General features: G+C 43.1%; 1 long non-coding RNA gene across 1 annotated transcript; it reads left to right on the forward strand.

Moving 5' to 3' along the window:
• Nucleotides 1–2,776: 2,776 nt before the first annotated feature.
• On the forward strand, nt 2,777–8,307 carry LOC116076259. The gene is made up of 3 exons (XR_004112882.1): nt 2,777–2,805; nt 5,886–6,099; nt 8,269–8,307. It is a non-coding gene; the product is annotated as an uncharacterized LOC116076259 (long non-coding RNA).
• The last annotated feature ends 1,052 nt before the right edge of the window (nt 8,308–9,359 follow it).

Consider the following 9,359-nt stretch of genomic DNA (forward strand, 5'->3'; position numbering starts at 1 on the left):
CTGAAAGCCTGTCCACAGTGATCCATTTCCTCCAACAAGGCCACACTCATCCTCCCCAAACAGTTCTGACTGAGACCAAGGATCCAAACACATGAGCCTCAGGGGGCCATTCTCATTCAACCCACTACAGAGTTGAGCTGAGATGACAGTATCAATCTGGAAGGCACGATAGTTAACTGTTTCAGCTTCATGGAAATTAGAAGCACTGTAAAAACAATCTCTGGCCCCATTTGCGAGGCAGTTTCTAGATCTAAATAAATTATTGAGGCCAGAGGACCTGCTCCAAGTGTGGATGGCACAGTTCCGTGGGCCAGGGTCCTGCACGGCACTAAGAGAAGAGCGTGAACCGTGTACCAGGATTCATGGTTCACTACTTCCTGACTGTGGGTGAAACCGACCAGCCGCTTCCTGCTCCTGCTGCAATAGCTTCCCTGCCATGACCGACTGTGTCTGTGGAATGGTGAGTCAAAAGAAACCCTTCATTCCTTAGGAGTCTTGCCATAGCACTGAGCACCGGAAGTGGACACAAAGTCCCGTCCCTGGTAGAGAAGCCATCTCCCACGGATACCTGCTAGGATGAGGAGCGACAGCTTATCAAGCACACTCCAAGTCAGGCCCCAAGCTGGGAAGTAGTTGGCTAACACAAAATAGACTCCATGTTTTTGTGTGTGCTTTTGTTTTGTTTTTTGTTTGTTTGTTTGTTTGTTTTTGCTTTGATTTTTCTGAATTAGAAAAAGGACACGAAGTTGGTTGGATTCAGGGAGAATCTAGGAGAAGTTGCAGGGAGGAGAAAGATTTTAATCAAAATATATTGTATGGAAAAAAAGGCTGGTTTTGTGTGTCAACTTGGCACAAGCTGGAGTTATCAAAGAGAAAGGAGCCTCCCTTGAGGAAATGCCTCCATGAGATCCAGCTGTAAAGCATTTTCTCAATTAGTGATGGGGGTTGGGGCATGGTGGGTGGTGCCATCCCTGGGCTGGTAGTCCTGGGTTCTATAAGAGAAAGCAAGCTGAGCAAGCCAGGGGAAGCAAGCCAGTAAGTAACATCCCTCCATGGCCTCTGCATCAGCTCCTGCCTCCTGACCTGCTTGAGTTCCAGTCTGGACTTCATTTAATGATGAACGGCAGTGTGGAAGTGTAAGCTGAATAAACCCTTTCCTCCCCAAATTGCTTCTTGGTCATGATGTTTTGTGCAGGAATAGAAACCCTGACTAAGACAAAGGCAATAAAGTATTTTTGAAATCTAGATAAATAAGAATGTTACCTTAAAAATAGAGTTTATATGAAGCAAAAACCCAAATTTTCTCTTTCACCCCCTTAGTTCAAATCCAGGACTCTCCTCAGTGATTCAGGTTCAGGAGCTACTACACATAACAAAACTTAAAAGGATGTCTGGAAACTGTTCCATCAACCAAATTAGGAGACCAGAAGCAATGAGCACTTCCTATTTCCACCTGAATTCCATCCACCATATTTGAAATGGGGTCAAATGTAGCCCAGGCCACATGTAGCCCAGGCTGGTCCTGAACTCATACAGGACTGAGACAACAGGCTTTGGACTGGCTTTCAAATGCTTAAACTATGCATGTGTGCCACCACACCTGGCTTGGTAAAATTTCCCTAAATTTACCCTTTACCCACACAATAATATGATTTACAAACACGGGTTGTCAAGTAACAGAATTTCACGACTACTTGGAATAAGTACCATATTTGAATTTACTTGCTTTTGGTGAGGTTGTACAGACTTCAATTCTTTTTTTCCCCTCTAGCAGTCTTGACTGTGAGCAGAGTGGTGTCATTTACTTAGGAAGCGCCATTGATTATTGAGTGCAGAGTACACTCTCAGCACTGACTTCATAATTCTCTGCTCTCAGAGCTTTCATTTCTAAAATAGAACAAAATTTCCAGTGTCCATTTCAAAAAAGATCACCTTCAGAACTTGAACTAATGCACTTCCATTTTGTTGAGTTGGCAATTTGTCTCAACTCAGAAAGGACTGATGACTCCTCAAATACCCAGTCTCCTTTGGGCTTAAAGCTGATCCTTTTGTAAAATGAACCATGTTTCTAGTTCTTGGGGTTCACTACTGCTCCCCGAAATCAAAGCCTAATTGAGGAGGTTTCCCATAGCCTTTGGCTTGATATGGGGTGGAGTTCCCTGTCCAATGGCATGCATCAAACTTTGCACACCTGAAATCCATGTAACTTCCAACCGGCTGCCTGGTTTAGAGCCATAGATGCCATCGCAGAAGCCCAAGCTGGCTTATTCCACCAGAGATGGAATAAGGTCCAGGTTCTCAGGACACTTACCATCTGAGGTGGTCAGGAAAACTGTGCCCGTAGGATAAGAATCATTGTGAGTGTTCTTCACAAATCAACTGAACTGAGATAGTCTGTTGTTGAGAAAATGGAGCCTGGGGAGACTCTCAGTCAGGAGAACACTTGCCTTGGAAGCTTTGAGTTCAATCCCAAGCCTTCACGTGAAAAGCTGTGCTGTCTGAGCGGCGGAGACAGGTGGATCTCTGGGGCTCACTGGTGGGCTAGCCTGGCCTACTGGGAGAGTTTTAGGCCACTGAAAGGGTCTGTCTCCAAACAAAACAATGGACACTATATAGAATAATCCATTTGAGTTTTTAAGCTTTGTTTATGCTATGTTGTTTTACTTAAGCTTTGACCTTAGTCATGTCTCTTTCTGTCTCTAACGGCTTGTTCATGTAGGGATTGTCTATCACATTTTTTCTTAATGTTTTGTAGGAGAAAAATGACACCGTGGGATACCTGATGGCCTTCACCTAGGCTTAAAAGTGAGACCAGTCCACAATGCTTATACAGCCCCGCAAAGCTGGTCTCCTGGTTCTCAGTTAAGACCACTGCAAAATATGCTGTTTGGGGCCACCACACATCCAGGCAGAAGGGAGAGGTTTAAGGCCTGCATTGTTTCTCTTTTGTACACACAAGGGTTTTTGTACTCAAACTCCATAATGTTCACCAGTCTTGAAAACCTTTACAATATTGCAGGTCGGTCCGACCACTTTCACCACAGCACAGATGTAAGATGTGGTATACTGTGTTTACACTCTGCATGTTCACAAATCCCTGAGGTACTCACAGCTGTGGAATCGGGAAGATGTGTGATAACCAAACTGTAACAAGATCCAGTATCCGCTAATGGAGTCCCAGGGGTGTGATCAGTTAGCACACAATTACTAAATGAATATTCATTATTTACAGGGCTCCAACCTGAAGTTAGAAACAAGAAGAATGGGGACAAAAAAGCCATCTTAAACTCTGTCAGGACTCAAAAGTGCTTGCAGTTTGACCAAGTCAGTCACATGCATATAAGATTGAATAATTCCTTAGAAATTTTAATTTTATGTATTCCTCTTTATTTTATACATTTTTAAGGGCTTTTAGGGGGGAAGTATCCATTTGCTTATTTGTTTTAAGGCTATCCTGGAACTTACTGAATTGCCCAGGCTACCCTTGAACTCATGGCAAGGCTCCTGCTTCAACTTTCCAAGCAATAGGATTATAGTCATGACTTACCAGGCATAGCCTAGTTTTGATTTTTATAATATTTTATTCTACATGTTTCCCTACAAAACCCAATTTTTTTTGTTATTTTCTTTAAGCTTGTGGTGCAATGACAGGTGCACAAGTTACTTCAGAAAGTTAGAAAGGTCTTAGGAAATGACCCTCAGATTAATTATTCTATCACCTACTTACAGAACTCAGATAAGCAGTCTCTTTTATTAGAAAGAAAATAACTATTATTATAAATCTAAAAGAAACCATCTCGAATAACTTAAGTTTTCCTGGTTAACCATGGGAGAAACATAATAAGTCAGGGTGCTATAGTTTTCCACTACACCACATTATCACATGCCATAAGTCTCTGTGCACTTCTAAAACACACACCACACACATACACACCACACATACACACATATACCACATGCACATGTACACCACATACTTACCACATGTGCACACCAATATACTCACACCCTACACACACATGTATGCATACATGGATGTACATGCACACAAACATATATACCATGCACATGCACACACACACATATATAACCCCATATATACTAAACACATATATATATACCCCCATACACACCTATACACCACACACAGCACATATATACTACACATGTATATAAATGTACTCATATCCTAAGCACACATGTATACACACATGGATGTATTTGTACTACACACACTCGTCTACTCCAGTCACATCCAAAATATCGGGGAGAAAATCCTGATAAAGGATAAGAGGCAATAAGACCCCAAAAGGGGTTCTGTGCCTCCTGGATTTCAGACAGTCGCTGGTATCCCCTAACTCAGACGTGTTCCAGATTAGTCTTTCCAATAGTCAACACGGCCTCATAATTAGGCATAAAGGTACCCCAAGAAATGATTCATAAATAGTTAGGATTGGGCATTGTCTCCTGGCCGACACAATGTTCCTAACCTATCCCGGTTTATCACCTAGCTTCCCATAATGTGTAATCTCTCTCTAGGATACTGCCTTCCCAGAGCTAGCAATAGAGGTCGAGTACATCCCTTAGGGCAATAGATAGTTTATGGTCTTACGTACTAGAGAGTAATCGAAGGGCTTTCACTCAAGGACATTAGCTAGAAGTGTTAGGTCAGGTCAGAACTCCCCACTGCCTGCCGCAAGCTAGAACCAGAGAATTAACAGGAAATGCTAGATTGAAATCTCCTGGTCATTGCTTCCAGTAGAACCAGAGAATTAGCCTAGGAATATCAAAATACCTCAACAGGGAGGGCTCCACTCCTCTTCCTCCTGCTTCACACCTAGCTACCAGACCCTGCTGTAACCCCCATCTGCCTACGTGACTCTTGACATTTGCCCTGCTTACTGTATGCTACTTAAACCGCTTTTCACTAGCATGAGGACTGGGAGAAGAAGAAGGACTTGGACTAGGACAAGGAGAAGGACTAGCGCTTGGAATCGCAGAAGGACTAGCACTAGAACTTAGATGGGCTAGGACTCAGATTCATGCATCCGCATTCCTCCGGGCCCAGAGCACTTGGGCCCGGGGGATGCAGCACCAGTCCAGAGGAGATAGCTGCTGCTTTAGACCCAGTATGTTTCAGATAGCCTCAGATGTACCTCAACTATTGAGCTGCCAGATTTACCATCTCTCTTTTGCAATGACTGTAAAAGTCTGATGCCATTTCTAAGAAACACATTTAGATCTTATACTTCATGTGTCGTCTCTGCCATCATTTCATCACCTACGCCTTGTCGACCTGACTAGGACCCCCCGTTTCTCCCGTGGGTTGAGGGAGGCCCAGATCGGCCAGCCCGCGGCATATTTGCACACACACATATACACATACATATACACCACACACATGCACACACACACGCTTATATTCCACACATAAACACACACACACCATATACATACTACACATGTACACAAATATACTCACATCCTAGACACACATGCATGCATGCACACACACACACACACTTGCTACTTTTAATGGAAGAACATTCTCAATTCTTCTCAGAAGAATAGAATTCTTGTTTCCATTCCTGTCTGCCCCAGTGTATGGCTTCATAAGAATTTATTCTTCATTTCATGCACAAAAAGACTATCCTAATCCCCTCTTTGGCTACTGGAGTATGTCCAGACCTTTTCAGTAGAAAAAGGCCTTTCTTTCTTGATCTCAGGCCAGAGTTGAAATGAATCTTAACTGGACTTAAATGGCCCAGCATCCTCACGTCACCACCGACTTCTTGTTCAAAGGGGTACTTTGGGCGGCAGGTGGAGTTATAATTATAGATTAGAAAGAAGCACCATCAGCAGCTGTCACTTCTGTTTGTCCCCAGCTATAACTGTCATCAGTGGGTAACTGGCACAGGCAAGCCTCTGCAAGTGGAAAAACATTTAACCCTGAGCTAGCTACACGCTGGATCATCCGAGCAGCCGGAGAACAGGAAGAAACCTGCCCAGCCACCAGTGAGGGTAGAAGCCGGAGCACTTCTTCAGGGACGGCCAGACATTTGAAAATTTTTCTTCCCTTGAGAGACTCCAAAGAAATAGGTTAGTGCACAAGTCGGCCTCTGCACTTGAACATGACCTTGGGGCTCTGTGGGCATAGGGTTTCTGACAGAGCCTAAGTAGAGGGTGAAGGAGTAAATGAAGAAAGGGGGATTGGTTAGAGACTGTCACTTGACACGACCTGTCTGGAGAGCAGCTTATGCCATTGCTGTGCCCCTCTCCCCTGTCTACTGAGTTCTCCTGAGGTAGGGAGACAAGGTGGGGCTGTAAACCCGAAGCCTGCTGTAGGGCAGGCACCCCACCCTTCTGTAGTGTCATCTACTAACTTAGGCAAAAGACCCTGGTCTGTTTAATTAAAATCAATATCCTTGGAGGATAAATCAGTGGTTTGTTGTTCTTGCTGTAAATACAGCTGCCAGCTCTTACTTCCTCAGAGAAAATGGACAAATTACAGTTGGATATTTGCCCATCTAAATGAAACTTTTTCTTACTTGTGATAGAATGTGTGATATAGATTGCTCTACAGGAAAAAAAATATGCTCTAGGGTTTTTTTTGTTTTGGTTTCATTTTGTGGGTGTGTGTATTTTAATTTTGACCTAAAAACTACATGTTTTCAGTCTATGTTGCTCTGTGAGAAGCTCTTTGTAGTTCCTTTGGAGAAAAGTTAACATGTTAAAGAGATCTCAATTTGTTTGCATGCGACCTATACTACCCGGTTAGCTGAGTAAGATTTCCAAAGGTCCGAAGGTCGATGGCACATCTCAGTGAGAAGCAGAGGCATGCCAGAAAGAAAGCAGAGTTCAAAGAAAACTCAGATTAGACCCCATTCTCATCCTGCCCACGTCCATGGAACAAATCCAGAACAAGGAGTTCTAAATAACAGACACACTAGGGATGTAGCTCACATGGGAGAGTGCTTGCTCAGCATACACAAGACTCTGCACCAAGCAAAACGCTAAGTAAAACTACATACAGTGGCGGGTGACATAATCCCACACTTCCAGCACTCACTGGAGATGGAACAAAAGTTCAAGGTCATCCTTGGTCAGACTAGATTCAAGGTCAATGTGGGATGACCCTGTCTTACCAAAAAAACAAAAAACAAACAAACAAAAGACTCAGTTTGTTCATCTCTGATTATTTCATTGAGACTTTCCAAGGGAAAAGTATAGCCTATTTAATATCAAGTTTATGGCTCCCTTAGAAAGGTACAGAATGCCAACTGTGCATCCTGAGAGTTACTGAGAGAGACTCACATCCCCAGTAAGACACTCCCCACCCAAGTAACTCATCTGTTAAACTGCTCTGGGGGCCTGGCTTCTTCCTGACAATAGTACCTGGTTCCGAAGAAGGGATCAATAACTTTTTCCTCTTAGGACGTTTAAAGGTGAAATCAATACCTCTTAAAGGATTTTAGGAGACCCTGGTCCAAACAATGAGTATGGCCACTGCTTTTAAAAAAACATCATCAGTTTAGCAAACCAACTTCCTAAATCCTCCTGTGAGTAAGAAGTGGCATTACAGGGCTAGTAAGATGGCTCAGTGGGTAAGAGCACTGACTGCTCTTCTGAAGGTCCTGAGTTCAAATCCCAGCAACCACATGGTGGTTCACAAACACCCGTAATGAGATCTGACACCCTCTTCTGGTGTTTCTAAAGACAGCTACAGTGTAATTATATATAATAATAAATAAATCTTTGGGCCTGAGCAAGCAGGGCTGGCTGACTGGAGTGAGCAGAGGTCCTAAATTCAATTCCCAACAACCAGATGAAGGCTCACAACTATCTGTACAGCTACAGTATGTACTCATATACATAAAAATAAATAAAATAAACCTTTAAAAAAAAGAAGTAGCATTACAAAGTGGCTAGTATGTCTCATGTGTTAATGTTGACTATATATTGAGCAAGATCTACAGACTCTAAAATAATGCCTATCGAATGCAGAAATTTCAGGGCTTCTAAAAACAGTCTTTCTAGAGACCATTTTCTTCCCCTTCGGTGTCATTAGGTTTAGTGCTGAGATGCTAAACGGTGATACAGTATTATCTACAAGTTCTAAACTGTAAGAGGAGTGGGCAATGTATGGAGGGTGGATCAGCTGATTAGTTTCCGGCTTTAGTTCCCTTTGGTTAAGGAAAAAAAAAGTATATGCCTTTGTTGACATCCAACTTTATTTTTCACCCATGTTTTGTCTTCTTGCTCTTCTAGAACAAAACTATCCGAGATGACTGTCACTTACTCCAGTAAAGTAGCAAATGCAACTTTTTTTGGATTTCATAGGTTGCTCCTCAAGTGGAGAGGCAGCATCTACAAGCTGCTGTACAGGGAATTTATTGTTTTTGCTGTTCTTTACACAGCAATCAGTCTGGTATACAGGTACTCTTGTTTTGCATGTCTCCTTAAATGGCCCTTGGGAATTATGTAAGAATACAGTCTCAAAAACTGGATCCCCTGGGTTGCCGCTGGCCTATGCATTACGTAACCCCCCTCTCTCTCTGCATGAATCTCTCTGGCGTCCTCTCTTCAGGACAGGGTGTTTTAATCCACACCTAACCACACATTTGGAGCACTCAACAGCCACTGTTCAGACAATGGGCTCCAATTCCAGCCCCACAGAGACTGATCCTGTTGAGGTGTCAGCCTAGCTGCTTTAGATGTAAACTGAAAGATTAACACTGTCATCCTTATTGGTGTGCCAATTATAATAGCCAAGCCCACAGACAAATACTTTTGTGCTTCCCTCCGTGATGTCATTCAGAGTTTGAACTTGTGATCTAACAGCTTGCTGCAACTCCACGTGGAGTTAACATATGGGTGAATAGAGTTTACCAGACAGCTTTCCTTCCTGTGGTCTGGATGGTAAGCTCTGACCCAGGATGATGCCCTCCAACCTTACCAAAGAGTTGAGGCCTGAGGAATAATTTGTTCTATGTCTTCTGATTTCAGGATGTCACGTTTGCAAAAGGAGGTGTCTATTCTTTATAACACGGGGACCCGTCAGGTTCATACTTTGAGGGCTAGCAAACCCACCTCTCACAGCTGAAGATTACAGTCTAGTAACATTTCATCAGTGTGATTAAAAAAGAAGCTTTATGAGTCGATGAACTAAAACTGAGTTACACTGAGGGAAGCTAAAGGGGAAGCCTATGGTTTTGGAGGCTGTATTTCCACCTTAGCTAGGTAAACATTTTTTTTCTTCCACCGTAGATGAACTAACTGTGAGTCACCATCTCACCTACATCCTTCCTTGACACTATGAGACTCCACTTGGAGAGGAGGGATATTCATTTAGTTGGCTG

Source organism: Mastomys coucha, unplaced genomic scaffold (assembly GCF_008632895.1).
Source record: "Mastomys coucha isolate ucsf_1 unplaced genomic scaffold, UCSF_Mcou_1 pScaffold4, whole genome shotgun sequence".
In the NCBI taxonomy this organism is placed as follows: domain Eukaryota; kingdom Metazoa; phylum Chordata; class Mammalia; order Rodentia; family Muridae; genus Mastomys; species Mastomys coucha.